A 25,356-nucleotide genomic window follows, 5' to 3' on the forward strand; every position below is an offset into this window, starting at 1 on the left:
AATCCTTCCTAAAACATAACATAAATTGTTTCACTATATCTCTTATCTTACGGTGTATAAAGTGGCAATTTAGTATACACAGAGTCGTACATATCTTATATGCTACTATAGTGTGGTTATTTTCAGTCAGTAAGTTGTGCCATAGCCATGTGATCTTTAAAAAGATGGTGGGCACAAGCAGACCTAGAACTCCATCAAGGATGGTTAATTTGGGGATTATCTATGAAATGTTGTGATGAAGATACTGAAAAGTCTTTACATAGTGTGAATAGTTTGAGGATTTCTAGAGAGCCAAGAAAGATAATGGAACAATGACTATAGTTTATTAATTGTTTCATTTAATGGTAGGTACAAAGGACAAAGGGACAAATAAGTGGTGCAGTGGATTGAACACCAGGCCTGGAGTCAGGAAGATCTGAGTTCAAATCCAGCCTCAGATACTTACTAGCTGTGTGACCCTAAGCAAGTCATTTAACTCCTGTTTGCCTCAATTTTTCAACTGTAAAATGGGAACGTACCAGAAAAGAGAAATGGCAAACTACTCCAGTATCTTTGCCAAGAAAACCCCATGGATGTTGTCTAAATTTTTCTTTGCCAAGAAAACCCCATGGACATCCATGGGATCATGTAGAGTTGGACACAATTGAACAACTGAACAACAACAACAGTAAATGACATACCCATAAATTAGAACGAGACCACTTACTGAGGATGAGAAGCTGATACAAAAAATGTCTGAAACAATCTTGAAAAGAGGAGGTTCAGCTGAAGATATTACAAGACACTTTCTAGGAGGGAAACTGCCATGTCATCTTAGCTGGTCAGTATTATTAGCTGGAGATCAAGAGCAGACAGGCATTTTGTTTTTAATTTTCCTTTTTTTATGAAATTAACAATCATCAGCAAACATAAGGATTTTGCTATACAAAGAATTAAAAAATCCAACCAAACCGAAGAGCAGTTTTAAGGAACAAGGATAACAAAAGTGACCTGGAAGAACAAAAAGTCAAGACGCTCAAAGGAAATTAGAAGGGAAAAAATTAGAAATGAAGAGAGTTAAGCAGAATTAGATATCAAAGTATAAATGCAGCAGTAGTTTCTAAAAGAATAATGGGAAGGAAACAGGTCTGGAGAGAAATAATAGCTGCCGTGATCAAGGTGAGCCACAGCCCCTCCTGCTGAAGTAGGTTGGGTGGTAAACTCTTCTGTAGGACAGAGACACCAGAGCAGCTGAATATTACTTTTTCCAATCCAGCGGAGCCAGAGCAATCAGTGAAGTAAAAGGACTAAGTGTGTGGAGCAGCAGAAGGGGTCCCATGACCATCTGAGGCATGCCAAGTGATCAGTGAACACTCCAAACCTGCCACCAACTACTTAAGTAAGCGTTGCGGGTGATTGCTCAGTTTCCCCTCCCACAGAGAGGAATGCAACATGAAGGCAGAACTTCAGCCTGGATAGAGTGGGGAGAAACACTGGACTCCCAAGCTGGAGGGGGTGGAGGATAAAAGAGGCAGTTTTTGGATTGAAATAAAAGTGATGGCCATGTCTTATATTATTTGCAGCTTGATGCTTCTTTATATTACCAAGATTTTCCTAATTTAATTCAGGTGTTTTTCTTTTGATTGCAATATGATATTGCTATGGGAAAAATACTTCCTCTTTGAGTTCATAGGGTAAGTGAATACTGCCAAAAATATATTTACCATAACACAGAAATTACGGAGGTAAAAACCTAGGTGTTATTATTATACTCAAGCATAGGTTCAGGCCTCAGAGAAAACCTAAACCATCATTAGGATTCTAATAAAGCTTCTAACAGGAAAAATTACATCAGAGTGGTAAAGACCTAATGCTTTTAAATATTGCAATTTTGTACATTTTTCTTAGGCCATAAAAGTAAAAGAGAAGATAGATCCATAATCCCACACTTCCTTCAATGTCATAAAAGTTGAACAAAGTTAAATAGAGTCATAATTTCATACATCCCCTAAGGAAACAGACTTCATCAAGAAAACTAAGTCAGGTTACAGATTAAACTACATTTCGAGCATTTACAATAGGTTGACTGAGGAGGATTACATGTCACCAAGGAGTCAGAGACAGGTAAGATTCTCCTTCTGGCTTCTTATCTAAGAAATGTTAAAGGCTCTAAAATAAATTCTTACATCCTATGGGACAGGTTTTGGTCAGGTGAGGTTAATGTTAACCAAAAGTTTCTGGAGGAATAAAAGGAAATGAAAAATTCCCATAACCATCTCCAAGTTATTTGTCAACAGCTGGGTCTAAGAAGAAGGAGTTTCCTAGAAAATGGACTCTGAACCAATATAGAGTTACTTGAATCTGGGTCCCAAGTGAATTCAGGAATAATAGGAAAAGGAGAGCCATAAGCCCCTGAAGAACTTGTTATGAGCATATTTACCCAAAGTAACCAATGTATATTTTGATCTTACGGGTTCTATTAATATTATTGTTGTTTGTCCTTCGTGTTCAAAGAGGACCAATGACATCATGAGGATTTAAGTGAGAAGGAGTGGCACGCAGTTGTCAGCCTCACTGTCTTCCAGAGTCATCCAAATCCAGTGACAAGACAAAAGTCAGGACCACTGGTGAAGGCCTGGGAAACAATGGATGACCTTGGAGCTGTTGATGTCTAACCAAGCTGTAAGCACTCCACAGCACCTGTTTCAGCTGCCTTCATGGCTGTTGGAACAAATTGTTCTCATCTACCCATTCCTCCAGGAGAAGTCTTGACATGATTGGGGTAGACATTCCCCTAATTCATCTATGAGTTGAAGGCCCATTGGTTATCCTCAACCTGATTTAGCCCATCTGCTGAGACAGTTTTACTGGGATGTGGCTGATGTGTGTACTACAGCTTCTTGGAGCCATAGGTGAGAGTTGAGAGCCAGGTGGACACCCGTGAAAGGCCCTGAAAAAGTCTTGGCAAGCCCTCACACCAGAGGTGCTAGTCCTCCTAAACACTCCATATACCCCATGATTTCAAGAACCGCATGTGAAATTTAATGGAAAGGGCAAGGGACAATATCTGAACAATACCTAATGCCAATTGTTAAAATCCTAGGACTCTCACAACTAGCTCTACAGGGAAATTTGGCAAACAGTAGAAACCAAAGTAGACTTAGTTAATACCTGTCAATTTTTTATTCTTTCTCTCTCAACTCTACTAGCCACTAGGTGCCAGAGCCAATGATCTTATCAATTGAAGTCAGAGCTAGGTAGGTGAAGTGGAGAGGATAGCCTACCTGGCCTGGGGTCAGGAAGATCTGAATTTAAATCCAGCCTTAGATACTTCTTAGCTGTGTGGCCCTGGGCAAATCACTTAATCTCCCTAGTTTCCTCACACATAAAATAGTGATAATAACAATATCTACTCCCCTCCCAGGGTTGCTGTGAGGATAAACTGAAATCATATTTATAAAGTGATTTGCAAACTTTAAAGTGCTATACAGGGTATCCTGAAGGTCTTACAGCAGTTTTAAGCTTAAAACTACACTAGGAGTCTAAAACTTTACTGGGAGTTTTGGGCCATCCTGTCTAAAATGACTGTTATGATTTCAGTCCAGGGCTCTTTCCACTCCATCACAACAGCAGTTATCCAAAAAGAGTATGTCGTAGGGATCCAGCTTATAATTCAATTGGGATGAACCCAAAGGGTGCATTTACAGTAATTAAAATCCAAAGAAGAAAGGTATTTTATGTAGCATCAGGTCAATAGGAACCTTGGGTTTGTTTTGGAGACTGAGGCAAAGAAAAGGGAGTAGGACTGCTGAAAAAAAAAGAAAAACAACAAAAACACGATGATTAAACTTCACTAACAGACCCCACTGCTAAAGACTCTGTTCATTCTCTTCTGGAAGAAAGTGGTAGATAGAAGTGGCTTTGTGGCTTGGTTAAAGAGGTGCTGTAACAATTTCAGCAGAAATAGGAGACAGGGTCGGGATTTGGACCAGGAAATAAACTAAAAGGCTTTAAACTAAAAGGTTTAGTGAATAGAGAGCACTCTGCCTGGAATCATGGAGACCTAAGTTCAAATCTAACCTCAGACACTTAACTAGGTGTGTGACCCTGGGCAAGTCACTTAACTTCTGTTTGCCCAGTTTCCTCAACTCTAAAATGGGGATGATGATAATAGCACCTACCACACAGGATTGTTTTGAAGATCAAATGAGATCATATTTGCAAAGCACTTATCACAGTGTCTGGCACATAGTAAGTGCTTTATTATTATATAAAAAGAAATACATTTGTGACAAGGGAAGAATGGAGTTACTAGCCTTCCAGATTCTTTTCACTTAAGGAACACTAATAGATATAGCATAGTTAGATTTCAGAAAACCTTTTGACCGAAGTCTTTCATGATATTCTTGTGTACAAGATAAAGAGATATGAACTGAGTAGTGGATGCAGAAAGAGTTCAATGCCAAATCCAAAAAGTATGGATTAATGAATTAATGTCAACATGGTAAGAGGTCTCTGTTGGCATGCCTCAGGGATTTTTCCCTGGACCCACAGTGTTGAACATCTTTGTGACTTGCATAAATACATAGAGCCCATGTTGATCAAATTTGCAGATGTCACAAATCTGGGTGGTATAACAGACGGATGATGGAACTAAGATCTAAAAAAAACTCAATAAGCTGCAACAGTGGATGGAATTTAATAAGGATAAATATAGTCCCACACTTGGGTTTAAAAGAACATTTGTTCAAGTATAAGGAATAATGGCAAAACTTTTTTATTCCCTTGAAAAATGTCTGGGTGTTTCAGTTGACTATAATCTACATATAAATCAATAGTTTGATGTGGCAATGAGGTATAGTAGATAAAAAATTGACCTTGAAACCAGGAAGACCTAGGCTCAAGAACTTCCTCTGATACATAACTTATTGTGTGATCTTGAACAAGTCACCCAACTTCTCAGTTCACAGGCAATTTTCTCTAAGAGATAAGGTGCCCATTTGTATCAACAGAGCAACTTCCCTCACCTAGGAACTCCTTATAGCAATAAATATCACAGGTTCAGTACCTATCCCTTATCCCTATTGTGGCATAGCAAATTTAAAAAAAATTAATATGATTGCATTAATAGAATCATGGTGTCCTCAATAAAAAGGGTCATAACCTTGCTATGTACTGAGTCAAAAAACATTTGGAGGATTAGGTTCAGCTCTGTGCCCCTCAAGTTTGAAAGGACATGGACCAACTGAAGCACATCCAATGAAGAGTGACAAGGCTGGTGAGGGAAATATGATGATTGGCTGAAGGCATTGAGGATGCTCAGCCCAGAGAAGACTTAGAATGGACCCAATAGCTGTCATAGAAAAGGGGCTTAGATTTGGTCTCTATGGGCTCTAGAGGGAGCAATGGATGGAAATGATAACAGTGGATGAACATCGCAGAGAAGCAAATTTCAGCTTAATATAAGGGGAAAATTGTGAGCTTTCCAAAAGTAGGATGAGCTACATCATGAGATAATGAATATCTGAATAATTAACTCTCACTGGAGGTCTTCCATATGAGGTTAAATTCTTACAATAGAAGGGATTCTCATTCATTTCAAGGTTGAGCTAAAGTAGACTCTTAGTCTTCTTCCAGCTCTTTAATTCAACCAGGACCAGCAAAATGGACATAGCTAGGTCACTTAGAAGGTACCACAGTGAAAGAAATAATGAAACAAGAGAAATGACTTTTAAAAAAGTATTTAGACTATTATAGGGAAGCCATTTGGAGCAGTTCAAAAAACAAAGGCCATGAATGAAGTGTTCAGGGAGAAATAAGAAGGTGATAAAGAGTACAGGGTGTCCTGAAAGAATTAAAGCAGTTTTAAGCTTACTTAACTTTGTTAAAGCTTAAAACTACACTAAGATTTTTAGGATGCCCTACATAATTGCTCGCATTTACATAGTATTTTAAGGTCTTCAAGATGCTTTCCTCACAACAGTTCTGTAAGTGGCAGTCCAAGTATCAGTAGTAGTATAGATGAAGAAACTATGACTCAGAGAGGCAAGTGACTTGGCCAAGGTCACATTGCTAGCAAGCAGAAAAGATGGAATTAGAACCCAAGCCTCCTGGTGCTTTTTCTCCTCCAATATGCTGATTCTCAGGTGTTGATAAGGGATGAAGGGAAAAAAAAGAAAACAAAAAAAGTTACAAGGGATGAACAAAAGGCACAGTAGACTTTCTGCAGAAGAAGGAACTTTATTCGACATCTAGGAAGCAGGTAAGAACAGAGAAGGAACATCGAAAGGAATTAGTGAAAGGAAACACCAAAGATATTGTGTATAATGAGCTTATTGTAAATGGCACATGAGGGCCAAAAGAAGCAGAAAGATAGGAGAGAGAACGTCACACAGACCCTGAGACAAGCTTCTCAGAAAGAGAGAGGAATCAAAGGAGGGGGAGGAAAAAAGGCAGCTCAAAGGAAAGCCTGAAAGACTAACAAAAATCACACAAACATGGATACAGTACAATGGAAAGTAGGAATGTGTGATTCATGGGCTAGAGATGCTGCCAAAAAGGGATTGAGAGAAGAGATATGAAATGTAATTTTGTTCAAGAACAAAGCAAAAGACAAAGAGGGAAATTTATTGCATATAGACGGACCAGGTTGGACTCTTCCAACTGGTTAATAAGGGAAAGATTCTTGGGCACATAAATTTTGGTTCCAAAGGATGTGTATACTTAAAAGGCATGTGTAATTGGCTTGGAAGATGCATAATCACCTACATGACTGGAGGATAACATACATATCCATGCCCCGCCCCTCAAAGAGATGGGAGACAGGTAGATGGACAGTGAGTAGAGCATTAGTATTGGAGTCAAGGAGCAGCGAGGGGGCACAGTGGATGTATCTTTGCCAAGAAACCCCAAATGGGTCATGGAGAGTCAGACAGGACTGAAATGACTCAACAACAACAAATTGGAGTCAAGATGACCTGAGATCAAATCTTACCACAGAAGCTTACTACCAGTATGACTCTGGCCAAGTCACTTAATCTCTTCTAGCTACTATTTCCTCATCTGTAAAATGAAGCCCTACTTCTCAAGGTTGCTGTAAGGCTTAAATGAGGCAAATTTACATTCCACAAACCTAAAAGCAATACACAAAATTAGCTATTATTATTCAGAGGATCATAAATTTAAGGGTCATCTGCTTAAGTGAAGCCAAGTCCAATTTCAAACAGGTATTAGATAGCAGAATTTCTGAGTTCAAATCCAGAATTCTTTCCACTTTAGCATGTTATAGTGCTGTATAGTCACACAACCAAAGGAGTATAAGGAAAGGATTTCAATGGTTCTCTGTCCTTAGAATCAGTCTGGAAAGATCAGTAGTGGATCTTATTTTTATTTGACTATATATGATAACAGATTAGAATATGCTTATTAAAAAATCAAAAGGGCCCGTAAGATTTATAAGCAAGAAATAACAGAGTAAAATGGTTTGTTGTTGTTCAGTCATTTTTCAGTTGTGTTTGACCCTTTGTGACCCCATTTGAGGTTTCCTTGGCAAAGATACTGGAATGGTTTGCCATTTCTTTCTCCAGCTCATTTTACAGATGAGGAAACTGAGGCAAACAGGTTTAAGTGACTTTCCCAGGGTCACATAGCTAGTAAGTGTCTGAGGCCAGATTTAAGCTCATGAAGATGAGTCTTCTTGACTCCAGACTCAACACTCTATCCACTGTATCACCTAGATACCCTGTGAAATGTTACTTGAAAGAAATTACCTTTTCTAACAATGTGATGGTAACAGCCAAAAATAATGTCTCAAGAGCTAGAAAATTTGGCAGACGTAGTATAGAGATGGAGTAAATTTCTCTTGAGATAGGAGAAAATTACAAATATAGTGAAAGGGATGATCAAGAGGAAGGGAGGCCAATTCTACTTTTAGGATTCCAAAAAGTGGTAGGACATATTAAAAATTATGTTAGGAAAGCTCTCAAGGGAAGGAATAAAAACCAAAATCAAAAGCCATAGGAAAGGTAGTTATATGTACAAAGTCAAGGTGATCCAAGAAGAAGAGAAAGATCAAACAAACATAAAAATACTGCCTATAGACATCTTATAATGTGCAAGAGCAGTGAGTATATTACCAGGATTAAAGATAAGAATAAACAGCTTAAAATTGTACCTCACAAGAAACCAGGAATAATGGATGAATTCTTTGCAAAACTATCTAAGGAAGAAGTAAAACAATAGAGAGAGGCACCAGGATTCGGATTAACTAATGATAGATCACAAATAAAACAATAAAGAAATATGATTTCAAAGCAATTAAGTACCTCCTGTGTGCCAGGCACTGTTCTAGGTGCTGAACATACAAAGGCAAAAAAAAAAATAGTCCTGGAATCAAGGAGCTTACTTCTACTATGGGTCATCTAGTACATATTAAATAAATAAAGATGAAATATACACATATGGTCATTCAAAAAAGTTTTCAAGAGGGAGAGGGTCCTAATAAGGTGAGGGATCAGGAAAAGCCTGCTGTATGAAGCTGTGCTTTGAAGGTATTCCATGAAATCAAAGTATAGAAGGAATTCGTTCAAGACGTGTAAAGTTATAAAGGCAGGAAATGGAATGCCACATGGGAGAAACAGGTAGGAGACCAATTTAACTGGAACAGGGATTGTACAAAGGAACAATTTGCAGTAGACAGAGCACTGGACTTGGAATCAGGAAGACCTGAGTTCAAATTCTGCCTCAGACACTTACTGACTGTGTGACTATGAGTCAGGTTCAGTTTCCTCATTAGTAAAATAAGAGTGCTGGACTCAGTGGTTTGCCAGGTTCCTTCCAGCTCTGAATTTATGACACTATTATTTATACTCTATAAAATAATACTGTAAAAGTAGATGAGAGCCAGATTATAGAAGACTTTTAAAGCCAGGCTTAAGAGTTTGCATTTTATTCTAGAAGCAATAGAGAGACATTGAAGAATTTTGAGTAGGGGGCATCATGGTCATATCTGTGTTTTTAAAAATATGATTTGGTAGCTATGTGGTGAAAAAAATGAATGGGAAAGACACTAGGGGCATTAAAAAGCTAATTGAGAGAATATTTTTTAATGGTCCAGATAAGAAGTAATGAAGTCCTGAACTATGGTTGAAGCTGTGTGAGTGGAAATAAGGGGGCAGATGAGAGAAAAATTATGGAGGTATAATTTACAAAACTTGGCAGCTGATTGGATATGGGGATTGTGTGAAAGGAAAAAGCAGCCAATGAAGAGAAGAAAAGAGAGAAAGAGAGAGAGGGAGAGAGGAGAGACAAGAAGAGAAGAGAGTCCAGGTCAGAACCTTTGGGGATGCCCACATTTAGTAGATGAAAAGATGGGAAGAGGAGATATCACACCTCTAGAAGTGATCAGCATGATTAAGTTGTTGCAGAGAGGAAGTACTAGTTTCATCAAAGGACCTCACTGCAGATTTCTATAAATCATTTGAGGATGGTCTGAGAAAACTTTGGCTGCTTCTCATATCCATGACCTATGGGAATAAGAAGTGTTAATAATATTTTTAAATGGAGAGAAGAAAATTAGAAGCTACAGGCCCATACACTACCAGACAATGATCACAAGATTTCTGTAGGAACACTTCCATAGCAGGAAATAAAAAGAACATAGCAATGAGCCAGAGTAGCCAAAAAAAAAAAAAAAGAGGGCAGTTGAGGGAGTTTAAGATAAATTTCAGACTGTGCCAAAGAAGAAAGTGGAAAGGATAGTTATTTTATTTCAATTTTTTTAAAAAAACTTTTGAGTAGACAATTATTTTCTGTTCAAGTCCATGTAAAGATATGGTGTAGCAGACCAACAGATGTTGTATGTGAGGACATTATATGCTCCAGTATCCCTACCCATGCACAATGGGTGGATGTTGGGGGGGAGCAGAATTAACATGATTGAGGAGTGAGCCAAGAAAATCTGTGTGGCTGCTTATTGAATGTTTGGGTTATAGACCTTCTCACATATATGTGTGTGTATGTATGTGAATGTTTGTATGTATGTACATATGTATTTATATATATATATAATACAAGAAAAATGAAGAGTAACAGGTAAAAATAAAATACTGATATGCAGACCATAATAGCACTTGCAGATGATATCATATTGGCAATAACAGCAAAAAAGGGAGTTTTCTAAGTGTATTTAATTAGTATGTGAGAGAAATTAGAATGACTCAGCAGAACAAAGCATACATTCAGGGAGGAGGGAATGAGAGAAAGGAGAAAATACTATAGTAGTAAAGATATAAAAGGTCATGAATGAGTCAATGAGGCTTCTTGGCTTGCATTTTGGAAAAGCAGAAGAGAAGGAAGGAAGGAAAAAAGGAAAGGAAGAAAGAAAGAAAGAAATGAAGGAAGGAAGGAAGGAAGGAAGGAAGGAAGGAAGGAAGGAAGGAAGGAAGGAAAGAAGGAACGAAGGAAAGAAGGAAGGAAGAAAGAAAGTGAGTAAGAAAGAGGGCAGCTAGGTGGCACAGTGGATAGAGCACCAGTCCTAGAGTCAGGAGGATCTGAGTTCAAATCTGGCCTCAGACACAATAGTAAAGGAAAGGGAAAGGAAGGGGAAAAAAAGAAACTACTTAGACTACTATTAGGGTCCTTGAGGTTATGATCCTTTAATTTCTCATAATGGTATGGGGTTAATTAGGCAAATGATACAAAGGCTTGTGAAATCAGGATATGATTTTGTTATTTAGTGACTATCATAACTGTCTCAGTTCTGTGTTAAGGAAAGGAATGTCAGTACAATTAGTTATCTCAGAAGAAGAATGTCTTGTGATCTATCTTGTAAATGCCTTAAAGGGACATCTACTTTCGATAGGGGTTATTCATTTGAACATGGCTAAGAGTTGAAAATGTTTTATTATAAATAATTTACTTGGTATGCACTGTTTTGAAATTAATTATTCAAAATATTTATATGTACTATCCCTGATCTGGCAACTTTTAAATATATTCATTTTTGTATTAGAGTCTATTTTCTTACACAAAGTGTTCTGTTATTAATTTCTTAGCAAAATTTCATCCTCCTAATGGGGAAATGAATAATGCCAAGTATAAAAACTGGGTTCTAATTTTCTGTTTGTATCTGAGTTATCTATCTATCTATCTATCTATCTATCTATATATCTATATATCTCAGCATTACAATTGGCCAACCTAAAATTGTAAATCCCCTGGTCTAAAAGGTTTCAAATTTCATTTTCTAATAATAGACATAAAGTTTGAGCTAACTTTTACTATCTGATCTGGTTATTGGCAAAGTAAATTTAAATTTGTGTTAAGATGAATTTTGTAGGAAATTTTTAGTAGAGAAGAGAATTTCTACAAGTGACCTGAACTGGAGAAGAACCACTCTGAAGACACACCTGAACCACAGGACTGCATCAGATGTTTCCAGAGGAACAGACAGAGACACATCTGTGAATTTTTTTTTACTGCTTACTTTTTCCCTTTGCATCTTTTATCTGTAAGGTCCACTTACTAAAGGAGACTGCCCTCTTTGGTCTTGTCAATGCATCGATCAATTTCTCCCCTTTTCCCCTTCACATTGTTACCTATCATAAGCCCCATAGTTAAGAACTCTTGATGAAGTAAGTGCTCATAATATCAGTTAAGTGATTCGTTCAGGAGACTTTGCCTCTCAATTAGAATCAAATGGGGAATGTGAAAAATGAACATTTCTTTCTTATATTTAATAACTAATTATTGTATTAGGACCAAGGTTTTTCTCCTTTTCTACTTCCCCATCCAGAAACCAACCAGTGTGGGAAATCTCTCTTAGAAACTTACCCAGGCCGAGATCTAATCATACAGTAAAAGAAATTCTAAGTATGGGTTAATAGGTATATGCCTGCTTCATTATGTTTGTTCAGACAGTACTGGGCTGATTCTCCCTATTATCACCCTATAGGTGATATGGAAATCAATGTCTCTTTGACCAAGATTTGAGCGACCTAAGTTATATACCCCAAGATAGCCCACCTCCCATTTGATTAACCAATCAGAGGTGATTAAGCATCCCTCAGGAACACTTCCTCTTTGAAGGGCATATAAACTATGACCCCACCGCCATTAGGGGTCTTTGGTCTCAGAGAGACAACCATTTGACTAAAAAAAAAATTAAATAAAATGATAAAATTAAATAAATGAAAGATTTGACCATCTTTTTATTTATAACCTGCTGGCCTTATTAATAAAATAATTAAATTACCCATAAACTATGTCTTGAACTTTTTAATCATCACAGGTCCCAACTTTCTTGTGTTGTATATTAGTAATGAATAATTCCCATCAATGGAGTGAGTGGTCCCAATGGTGAGAACACTTTTATGGCACTGTATCATACTACTTTGAAGAAAAAAAATTAGATTTTTAGATGTAGAAGCATATAGAACAATTGAAAGACACAAGGAGTGTATGAATGAGAATGATATACTGCCCTGCCAATGATAATGTATGTGTGAGAAATGATACCAAAGGTATGTGTGGTTTTATAGCCCATTGGACATAGTTCCAAATTGCTCTATAGAATGGTTGAATCAGTTCACAACTCCACCAATAGTACATTAAAGGCTACCCAACCATGTCTTCTCTTATGTTTTGTGGTTCTTGTTCATGTCCTTTGCTAAATTCTACATGATAGCTCCACCCAAACTGCAGGGAGTGAGAGGAGAGATGGGAGGAGGGAAGTCTTGGTCTACATTTCTGGACATCACTAACCTCTCTTTCTTACTGTATTACCAGTCTGTCTTTCCTTCCAGTCAGATGTCTTTCTGATGATATCCTTTATATCACTCCTCTTTTCACAATTCTCAGTTGATTAATGTGTCGCAATTCAATTATATCCATTATGAGCTTCTCTATTGTCCTTTATGCAGGTGATCTACAAAAAGACATAACTAAATGTAGGGGTATTCAGCATTCAGTGATGACTGAGCCATGCTGATGTAATAAAAATTATATACAACCTAAGCTTTTACTGCTAAATCAATCAAATGATCAAGGTGTTAATAGAACTAGACAAAATAATAACGAAATTCAATCAGAGGAACTAAAGGTCAAGAATTGCACAGAAAATCATAAGGAAAAATAAATGGAGTTCCAGTATTACTATAACTCAAATTATATTACAAAACAATTTTCATTATCAAAGACTATTTGTTAATCATTGAAAAATAGAAAAAGAGAGCCACAGAAGAGATGAAATAACCAAGACCTAGAAACAAACAAATTCAACAGCCCATTAAACACAACAGAACAAACTACTGAAGGTGGGACTCCTTATTCTACAAAACTGCTGGGAAATTTGGGAATTTACAATGTATGTACTGCAAGATCAATAATATAAAAAGTTCTAAATGAATAAATGATATAAATACAAATCATTACTTCATTTTAAAAAATAGTGGTTAATGGAATGTGGTATTTTATAACTATGATTATGTGGAGAATTCACAACCAGGTAAGACATAGGAAAGATTACAAAAGCCAAAATCAATTATTTTGATTGTGCAATATTAAAAAAGGTTTGTACACACAAAATTAATCTACCTAGAATAAGAGATTTTAAGGCTCAAGAAAAATATTTTTCCTTTAAACATCTTTGATAAAAATCTGCATCTAAAACTGTAGGGAAATGACAGTGACAAAAGATTTAGAATCATTACCATTATTAAAGAATATAAAAAAATAGTGTTCAAAACACAAAATATGAACTATTGACAATTATATGATACAATATACCAATGCACTAGTAATCAGAGAAATACAAATAAAATAATTCTAAAGTAATACTTCATACTCATCATGACTTAGTGTTTGAAGCAGGATTTGGACCCAGGTTTTGCTGGCTACAAATTCAGGGCCCTGAATTGCCTCTCACATAGAATGTTCAACCATTCTACAAAGTAATTTGGGAATATTCAAGAAAAGTAAGACAAATAAATGGCAGAAAGGTCCAACATATACCAAAATACTCACAGTAACATTTTTATAGTAATAAATAGTTAGAAACAATTGTGTGTCCATTGATTGGGGAAATAGAATATTATTAAACCATAAAAAAATTAATCCTGAGGAACTTGGGAGTACTTACATAAAGTGAGACAAAGGAAAGTAAAAAGAACCATTAATAATCCTAGTATTTATATATTGCTTAAAGGTTCGCAAAGTACATATTTTACCTCATATTCACAACAACCCTGGAGGAAGGTGTTATTACTATTCCCATTTGACATAGAAGGAAATCAAGTCTGAGAGAGATTAAGTGACTTGTCCATCTACAGTCACACAAATATTAAATTTCTGGGACGGAATTTAACCCTGAGTCTAGCTCTTGAACATTTACTTCCCAGTTGTGTCCAACTCAAATAGAAATGGGCCCCTGTAGGCCACATTGACTTTAAAAACCACAGATTCACATTATCTACATTGTATTTGTATTTTGGGAAACATTTCCTAATTACACTTTACTCTGATTCTGGACACTAAGGGATGTGTTTCAGGCTGATGAGTCTGACACCTCCACATCACGCCAAGTTTCTTCAACAAGGAAACCATATACCCAGGGACTACAATAATGTTAATGAAGACAGCACTAAAACACAACAGAACTAAATGGCCAGTGTTAATTCCAGATGACTAATGTTCAACCGTATTGCCTTCTTCCTTATTAAGAAATTTCAAGCCGTAATTATGGAATGCTGCATATTCTGTTGATTGTGACAACTATATCACATAGACTTTCAGGTGGCTTATTGACCACTGACTCAATGGCTTTTCAAAAGGAAGTGACTCACCCTCTGCTGGGGCAGCTAAACGGTGCAGAGAGTACAATGCCAGGCCTGGAGTCTGGAGGACCTGATTTCACATCCGGCCTCAGACGCTCACTAGCCATGTGACCCCGGGCAAGTCACTTAACCCTGTTTGCTTCAGTTCTTCATCTGTAAAATGAGTTGGAGAAGGAAATAGCAAACCACTTTAGTTAGCTCTCCTGAGAAAACCCCAAATGAGGTCACAGAGTTGGACATGACTAAACAACAATATTTTCTCTTTCCTTCTCTTCCCTTCTGTAGATTGTGTCAGGATTTTTGTTTTCATTTTTTTTTCCTTTTTTTAATTTAGTATTTTATTTTTTCCCAGCTACATGTAATAACAATTTTAACATTCATTTTTAAAACTTTGAGTTCCAAATTCTCTCCCTTCCTCCCTCCCCACTCCCCGCTCATTGAGAAGGCAAGCAATTTGATATAGGTTATGTATGTATAGTCATGCAAAACACTTCCATGATAGTCATGTTGTGAAAGAAAACATAGAAAAAAACTCAAGAAAAATAAAGTTTTAAAAAGTATGCTTCAATCTGCATTCAGACACCATCAATTCTTCCTCTGGGGATGGATAGTATTTTTCATCATAAGTCCTTCAGGATTGTCTTGAATAGTTGTATTACTGAGAATAACTAAGTCATTCACAGCTGATCATCCTCCAATATTGCTGTTATTTTGTACACAGTACATTTCACTTTGCATCAGCTCATACAAGTCTTTCCAGGTTTCTCTGAGTGTGTCCTGCTCATCTTTTCTTATAACACAATAGTATTCTATTACATTCATATACCACAATGTGTTCAGCCATTTCCCAATTGAGGGCATCCCCTCAATTTCCAATTCTTTGTCCCCAGAAAAGAGCTGCTATAAATATTTTTGTACATATAGGTCCTTTTCCTTTTTTTTAAATTTCTTTTGAGATACAGACCTGGTAGTGATATTGTTAGCTCAAAGAGTATGTGCGGTTTTATAGCCCATTGGGCATAGTTCCAAATTGCTCTACAGAATGGTTGAATCAGTTCACAACTCCACCAATAGTACATTAAAGTTCCATTTTTCCCACATCCCCTCCAACATTTGTCATTTACCTTTGCTGTCCTGTTAGCCAATCTAATAAATATGAGGTAGTACCTCAGAATTGTTTTAATTTGTATTTTTCTAATCAATAGTGAGTTAGAGTAATTTTAATACAGCTATAGATAGCTTTGATTACTCCATATGAAAACTGATCATATCTTTTGATCACTTATCAGTTGGGGAATGGCTCTCATTTTTGTAAATTTGACTCAGTTCTCTATACGTTTGAGAAATGAAGTCTTCATCAGAAAAACTTGCTTCAATTTTTTTTCACAATTACTATTGTTAACTGTATTTCCCTCCATCCTATCCACCCCACCCCTCCACCCCTATTCATTCTATTCTCTCTCTCTCCTTTCACCCTGTCCCTCCTCAAAAGTGCTTTGCTCCTGTGTCAGGACTTTTTAAGCCTCTCCTCAGAAGAGTCAGGAGGGGATTGGTTCCCTTCCTCAACTCCAGTAACCTGAAATACCTTTCATGGCATGAGCATGCCATTCAGTCAATAAACATGTATTAAGTACTTACTATGTACTAGGCAGTGGGGATACAAGCGGAGGCAAAAGGTGGTCTGTATCTATCCTTAAGGAGTTCACAGTGTGATAAAACACATGTCTTGCCTAAATGAGCCTGAGGCTCAGATCTCTAGTTTAGGTTCTAGAACCCCAGCTGCCCCTTCCATTCTGTGCTTCTTTGCCCAATAGGAGGACCATCACTCCTGGGATGGCCAAGTCCAGCCTCAGAGATAATTTTGTGTGTTGAAGATGTCAGATTCCCCAACCCCACCACAGTGCAGAAGGTGCCCTCTCTATAACCATCGAAGAAATGAACATTGGCAAGAGGATAAACCCAACGCCTGGCCTGGCTTACCAGAGAAGATGGACTTAAAAGGGGATAGTGCTTAGTCCAGGGGACATGTAACAACATCTACTGAAAGGTCCTGGAAACTGCTTCATGTTCTCCTCTTAAAGTCTCAACTGCCCGAGAGAGTGTAATAATAGAAGTCACTTCATCCTCTTTTGAGTTTCTGTCAATGTGAGTCTTTTAGGTTTAGTATTTCTTTTGCTTCAAGGAAATAAATAGCTGTACTAATGATATAGACTTTAAGGTTTGCAAAGCACTATACACACATACACATACACACGGATATGAAAAAAATTTATCCTCACAGTGACCCTAGGAGATATGCACTATTGTTATCCCATTTTACAGGTAAGTAAACCAGCTAAGGATAAGGTTGACTTACCAACGATGCCAGGTCTAGGGCAGACTTTAGACTCAAGTCTTGCTGACTGTGAGTCCAGTGCTCTTTCTACCACACCAAATTGCCTCTTACTGCTTCATCTAGTACATTAAAAACTTTTCTATCCCAACTTTGAGGAGACTCTGGACATGAGCCCCAACCTAAGTTTAAAAATAATTTCCAGGGGCAGCTAGGTGGTGCAGTGGATAGAGCACCATCTCTGCAGTCAGGAGGACCTGAGTTCAAATCTGACCTCAGACCAAACACTTGACACTTACTAACTGTGTGACTCTAGGCAAGTCACTTAACCCCAATTGCCTAAAAACAATAATAATAATAATTTCCTCTGGAGCTCCCAAGTGGGGGTGTAAAGAAATGAAGGAGCCTGATCTCTCTCTTTAGACGCTAGGCTCTCCCTGGATGGAGCACATTTCTCAGATATGGGCCCAGAGTCAATAGGAGAGCCCTCAGTGGAATGAGTACAATGGGGCATCCCCCTACACCCATTGCCATATATTTATCAAACCTAATTTTTTTTGGTACATTCTTCCAATTGTTCTTAGTTCTTACCTGCTGGGGCCAACCAGAAAAAGTATAATCAGTCTTCTGCATGACAGCCTTCAAGTAATTGAAGACAGTTATCTTGTCCCCTCTTTCTCTTTCTCTACTCTAAGGCAAACATCCCCGGTTTCTTTAGTTATTCCCCATATGGCATAAAAGTCTTAGGGAATTAACTGAGTCACCTAAAGGCTAACTGATTTTTCCAAGGTCACACAGTCAGTTAGTACCAAAAATCTGACTCAACTCAGGTCTTCCCAGCTCCAAGCCCAGCATTCTATCTACTGTACAATATTGACTCTTTTCTTCTCCTTCATCATCATCATCATCACTATTATTATTATTATTATTAAATTCCACTGGCAACAATCTAAAGCTATGAATTTCTGAGAAGTGACCAACATAGACTGTTTCCTCGTTTAGGTGTTCCCTAATACCTCTTCAATCATAGATCCAATTTAAATTTCTGTCCTTAAATTCCATAATAAGATAATATCCTAAATTACAAGTTATAATGTCAAAAGTATCACCTTGTCCATTGTTATTATTCATATATATTGGCAATGTAACATTTAATAATCATAATCTTGCATCTAAATGAAGTTGAGTCCACTAATAGGAAAAGATTTCTTTTTCCCTGGGTTTTCCTCTGAATCCAGTGAGTTGAAATAAGGAAAATAAACAATGAACTTTGTAGGACTTCAGAGTCTTTTGCAATTGCTAGAATTCTGGGGCCATCTGTTTCAACAAGTTCCTCCGTAGGACTATAAATGATGTAGAAAGGGAAAGAATTTGACACTGAGGCCTTTGACCAAGAAGTTTGACTCTTGATCTGGTAAGTTGCAGCACATGTGTGCTGTTCATGTCCATTCTTTTCCCCTCAGATTAGGGCCCTCCATCCTCCACAGGATTAAGTTGAGCACAGAGAATCTTGTGAAGGGCAAAAGTAGCTGCATATTTCAATCAGCTATGTATGGCTCAGAGCAAAACCAGAAATGGATTGTGACCTGCCAGTAATCTTTTGCATCCATCTGAGTGATTGGTGATTAAAAATAACTTCAAACATGTATTATACATCTATTTTGAGCCACATTTCATTTGGAATGCAAATGATTCTGGAAGCAAAACCTACATGAATGGCAGCTGGAAATCTCCTGGCCAATTCACTTCAAGCCTATTTGGCAAAGTTTATGCCATTCTGTATCTTCAGTGAAGTGGAGATCATTAATTACGCCAAACTGTCCAGTGGTTTGCATTATGGACACATCTGGACAAAGGGATTCATTCGAAAGCCCCAGGATCCCTGCTAGGAATAATATAAGCCAAGTTTAAAATTGATTTATGGTGATGTGTGAATAGTGCATGCAAACCACCTATCTCACATAATCCAATTAGGCTTTAATGAAATTGTTGTCCCAGTTTTAAAAGGCCCTCTTGTGCCTCCGATGCTTGTATTTTTGTCAATGTCTCCTACTACCTTCTAAAGGTCAGGGTCCAAGACAGGTTTCTTAGTAAATCAAAATACCAGGCACTCTAGGAATAGAACCAAATTCGCTGTCACAGCTCCAACCACCTCAGGCTGGAATCGTTTCATCTCTCTAAAGGGAAAATTGCATTCAGACTTCGTCAGTATTAAACAGAAAGACTTTAAGGTACATTCAATGCCCTGCCTGAAATAGTGCCATTGGGTTGTCTACAGTTTTGTTATGGTTTTGTTTTTTTCTTTTTGAGAAAAATTCTTCCCTCTAAGTTAGGGATTCTTAACCCAGGGCCCAAGACACACATACATATGAATGTATAAAAATATGTGTGTATACATGTATTTATACGTGTGTGTATGTGTATGTGTGTGCATGCATATAAATCTATAACTACATTTCTACATAATTTGTTTTCTTCATAATCCTACATACTTTATTTATTTATGTATTTTATTTTACACAAGCAGGTGCCAACAGCACCTGCTTAATTATATCAAGAGAAAGGAGTAGAGACTGCTTAGTCCAAAGTGACATCTTTAAGAAGAAAATTAAAATCGGTGATGAATTGAACCATGAGTGACCATTCAAATTCTATAGGACTTTAGTTCTCACTGGATAGTTGGAACCTAAGCAGATAGCTGGAAAATGGTCAATTTGTTAGAATTAAAGTGACCAGACCTAGAAAAAAACAATACCTCCTGGAACTAAAAGAATTCAAGGTCTTAGCTAATAAACTTCTGATGACTTTTGAAAATCATGGAGCATGGAAAAGGTGTCATAGGACTGGAGGGGGAAAAAAATCTCAATTTCTAAAAAGAATCTTCAGACTATAGGCTACTTGACTTGTATTCCTGGCTAAATTCTGTAATGTATTATTAAAGGGATGGCCTGTGACCTTTTATAAAGGGAAGCAGGGATCACTAAGAGCCAGCATGGTTTCTATCAAGAAAAAGTCATGACAGACTAAGAGTATTTCTTTTTTAAGTAGGGTTACTCTACTTTTATATCAGGGAAATGCTATAGACATTGTATACCTAAATTTTATCAAGGTATTTTACAGAGTTCATAGTGATGTATCTGTATTACTCATAGTTGAAAGTTACATAGTGCTTGGAAGTTGACAAAGGTCTTTACATATGGTGTCCCACATGAGCTTTACAGTAACTTTCTGAGGCATATTTTTATACGTAAGTTGGAGGGATGAAAAATAACTAAAAGTGCATTTATGCAGATTCAGGATAAGTTAAATTGCCAAAGACTGGTAATGCATGGAACCCCATCAACCCAGAGAGAGGTCTCTAGCAGAACACAGTGGGGCTTTTCTTTCAGCGTCCTATTTAACATTTTAATCAATTATGTGAACAAAGACTTAAAAGCCATGTTTATCAGATTTTCACATGACACAAAATTGGGTGGAATAATACTGGATGACAAAACCAGTATCCAAAAAGATCTGCAGGCTGAATCTAATAAGATAATATTTAATAAAAATGTAAAGTCTTATTCTTGAATTGATCAAAAATAAATAAGATTAAGGAAACAATAGTTCATGTGAAAAGAACCTGGGAAATTTAGTGTAAAGCTAAGTAAATGTGAGGGAACAGAGTGTGTTATGGCTCCCAAAAAAGCCAATGTGATTTTAAGTTGCAATAAAATCATGGCATACAGAATTAGGGGAGCTGCTATTCCATTGTCTTATGCTCTCTTCACACCACAAATTTTTGTTCTCAGATCACAAAATCATAGAACTTTAAATCTGGAAGCAACTTCAAAAGCCATCACATTCAATCCCTATTTTTATCATATCCACCAGTGATTATCCAGTCTCTGCTCAGAGACTTCCAACAAAAGGGAGCCTACTTCCTCCTTGACCATAATCTCTGCACCTCCTTTTGGGTCCCTCAGCTCAACGGTCAAAAGGAGGGAGCTGGAAACCTCTTCGTTCCCCATTGCCATTCCCAAGTCCTTCCACCACTCCTTTGCTTAAATCTTCTGGTTCTCTATTGCTCAGTAGCTTCCAGACTTCTGAGGTTCATGCAATTCATAACTACCACCCAATAAAAATCCTGGTAGCTGTTGTTTACAGACCTCTATGTCACTCCCCATCCTTGTCAACAAGGCCAGTCCCCAGCTCATAACTTCCTCTCCTCGCCAGCTCCCGCCTCATACTGGAGGACTTCAACATATATAATAGCGCTCCATCAAACACTTGTTTGTACATGTTGATTTTCTTATTCTTCTCCATTAAACTGTGAGCCTCTTCAGGGCAGAAACTGTCTTTTACCTCTTTGTGTAGCGCCAGCACTTAACACAGTGCCTAGCACAGGATAGGCATTAATAAATGTTTATTGACTGACTGTGGCAACCTGTTTGATTTTTGATAGCTCAACTACACCAAGGTATTATCCATGTAGAGGCAACTCTTGTAGAAAACTATCAAAGGCTCTGAGCTTCAAAGTGCCTTTGTTTCTCAATTATAAAACCTAATTTTCTCTCCCATGAAAATGAGTGAGGAGAAAGACACCAAAACAAAACTAAGTCCAGGGACAAGGTTGCTATCTTCCTCCTGCCTAGACACATTTCTGGCTTTATTAAATATAGGCGGCCATCAGAGCATTTTCAGACTTCAAACCCACCCTTCCTTTTTTCATTTGGTATTAACTCCCTATTAGCTAATTTTGCTCCTTCCAGTTCTGTCCAAAGGTCATTCTCCTTAGCAAAGAAACAAAAACAACGTAAAAACTGTGTTGCTCCTCTTTCTTTCTATAATCAGGTATCATCATTGCATGCACCTTGAACTGCATTCTCATTCCTTCTCAATTTTTCCTTTTGCTCCCATCATAGCTGTTTTACAAAAGCCTTTTTATCAGCCTTAGTTTTCCTTGGCAGTCTAAGCTCATTCTGATCTTCAGCATTCTGAACACTCTTATAGAACTGGCTGTACTTCTGTATGCCTGACACTTTGTTGCTTCCTTCTTCTGTACTAATCTTTTAAAAAATCTAAGTTGGTTGGTGAATTATCTGTGCATCCATCCGTCTCTTGAGACACCTTCCATTTGTCTTCTTCGTAGAAACTGTCCCTTTGTTCTTTCTGTATTTTATTCCTACAAATTTCTCATCCATCGTGAGCTGACTTTACCTGTCAAATTTTAGTCTATGTGATTCTTCCTCTGAACCAGGGGTGGAGGGGCAGCTACGTGGCACAGTGGACAGAGCTCCGGCCTTGGAATCAAGAGGACCTGAGTTCAAATCTGGCCTCAGACACTTGGCACTAACTAGCTGTGTGACCCTGGGCAAGTCACTTAACCCCAATTGCCTTACCAAAAAAAAAAAAATGAACCAGGGGTGGGGAACCTGCAGCCTCAAGGCCACACGTGACCCTCTAGGTCCTCAAGTGTGGCCCTTTGATTGAATCCAAAACTTCACAGAACAAATCCTGCCCAGTCTGAACCCCTTGAAATCTGTTCTCCCAAAATTTAGAATGTGTGTCAGACCATACCTGGAATCCTTCCTATTCTCTATCACAAGCTCTAAAAGAGCTCCATTTCCTGCAAGGTTCTCATTGTTTCCACCCCCAACAACAACTAGTTTTTCCTTATTAGTAAGAATTAGATTCAGAATAGAATTTCCTTACATTGATTCCTCCACCTAAAGCAAGTCAAAGTTTTTATCCGCTGTTCTTTTGGCAGAGAGAGGGTTCCGACAGATGTATGGATAATTGGTGTTCTCTATTACCATTAGGCTGTTTTCCTTGATAGAACATAAGCTCCTTGAGGACAGGTCACTTTATTTTTATTTTTTAGTTTTTGGTTTTTGGTTTTTTGGTTGGTTTTTTTGTTTGTTTGTTTGTTTGTTTGTTTGTTTGTTTGTTTGTTTGTTTGTTTGTTTGTATTCCCAGCATCTATCACAGTTCCTGGAACATGATAAGTACTTAATAAATGTTCCTTGATTGCTTGATCATGCCTCTGGGTCAGGCTTGTGATTTGTTTCCCAAATACTTCATCTATTTGCTCTTCCCAGGTGGTCTATATTTTCTCTATAGTAATTATATACTGCTTTTCCTTTTGCCTTGGTTGGTCTTCAACCACATGCTCTCCAACATGTTCCACACACATCCCACACCCCCAGGTTTGGCTCTGGTTCCTAAATTTATACATAGAAGTCTATCTTCTTAACATGTAGTGATACCCCCACTCCACTATACTTTTTTACGTAGAATGTTTCTTTGGAATAAGCTATGTTGAGTTTCATCCCACTGAGTGTCAAGGATGCCTATGAGGTAAAATAGATGTCTTGCATTAAGATCTCAAGTTTATGTTGAATGTTGCTTCTTCAGAACATCCAGCTCTCTCCTCTTCAGAAAGAACTTCAAATGAGCTAATGTATATGTAAAGGAACAGTGCTATGGTTTCTCTCCCTCCATCTCAGTTGATGTAGTCACAAAATGCCCAGAACATAATCACGAGATGTTAATGAGGTGTTAAAATAACTTTAAGGATTTTTCTATGGCCTGATTCCTTTATTGAGTCAAGATGGGAACAGCAGATTAGCCTTGCCTATGTGGGCTTTAAATAATTAAGCCCTGAGGAACTCAAAGTAGTCAAACTCCAAGCAGTTATATGTAGTAAAGCTCCTGAAAGAGGAAGGAATTTCTTTGTCCTTTCTCTCTACACGTAATTTAGGGATGGAGGGTAATGGTTACTGAACCAGTAGGAAACATTTCATTCAACAACCAGAGACACACAATCAGTTCAATTTTCAACTGAATAAACATTTATCAAGTGCCTACTATGTGCCAAGCACTGTGCTAAACATTGGGGGATACAAAAAGATGCAAAAAACTGTCCCTACCATCCAGGAGTTTACAATCTAATAGAAGAGACCACATGCAAACAAATATATACAAAACAATATATACACAGGAGAAATACTAAAGAATTAATAAGAGTGCACTGGAATTAAGAGGGGTTAGAAAAGGCCTCCAGCAAATGATGGGATTTTAGTTGGGACTTAAAGGAAGCCAGGGAAGTCAGTAGGCAGAGTCAAAGAGAGAGGGAGAGAGAGAGAGAGAGTATTCCAGACATGGGGGACAGCCAAAGAAAATGTGTGGAGCTGAAAGATGAAGTGCCTTATTCATGAAATAGTCAGGAAGCCAGTGTGACTGGATGGAAGAGTATATGTCAGGGAGTAAAGTGCAAGAAGACTGGAAAAGTAGGAGGAGGCTCCATTATCAAGAACTTTGCATACCAGAGTAATTTGTATCTGATCCTAGAGGCGATAGGAAGCTACTGGAGTTCATTGAGGAGGGTAGTGACATGGTCAGACCTGCACTTTAAGAAAATTACTTTGATGATTGAATAGAGGATTGATTAGAATGAGGAGAAACTTGAGACAGGCAAAACCACCAGCAGGCTTTTGTAACAGTCTACATATGAGGTGATGGGGGCCCACAATAGAGTGGTGGCAATGTCAAAGGAGAGAAGGAGGCATATATGATAAACCTTGCATAGGTGAAACCAACAGACCTTGGCAACAAGTTGACTATGAAAGACAGTGAGGAATTTAGGATGCCTCTTAGGTTGCAAGTCTGAGGGACTAGAACAGGGGTGGGGAACCTGCGGCCTTGAGGCCACATGTGGCCACGAAGCCATGGGTTCCCTACCTCTGGACTAGAAGGATAGTGTTGCCCTCTACAGTAATAGAGAAAGTAGGGGTAGGGGATAGTTTAAGGGAAAAGATAATGAGTTCTGTTTCAGACATGCTTAGTTTAAGATGTTTACTGATTATCCAGCTTGATATGTCTGAAAGGCAGTTGGAGATGTGAGATTGGAGGTCAGCAGAGAGGTTGGAGCAGGATAGATAGATCTGAGAATCATTGGCAAAGAGATTATAATTAAATTCATAGGAGCTGATGAGATCACCAAGTGAAGTAGTATAGAAGAGAAGAGGTCCTAGGACAGAACCCTGAGGGACACCTATGGTTAAAAGGCATGATGTGGATGAGATACATATCGTTCAGTCTTGGATACAGAGAGGCAGTCACCCAAGGGATGAAGCAACTTCCAACTTCTGTCAGTCAAGAGTCAAGGGGAGTAGAGAAGCAGATCCTAGAAACCCAGAACTGAGAATCCAAGAAAGATTCCAGATCCTCTAA

This window comes from Vombatus ursinus, unplaced genomic scaffold (assembly GCF_900497805.2).
Source record: "Vombatus ursinus unplaced genomic scaffold, bare-nosed wombat genome assembly UNPS02014778.1, whole genome shotgun sequence".
Lineage (NCBI taxonomy): Eukaryota > Metazoa > Chordata > Mammalia > Diprotodontia > Vombatidae > Vombatus > Vombatus ursinus.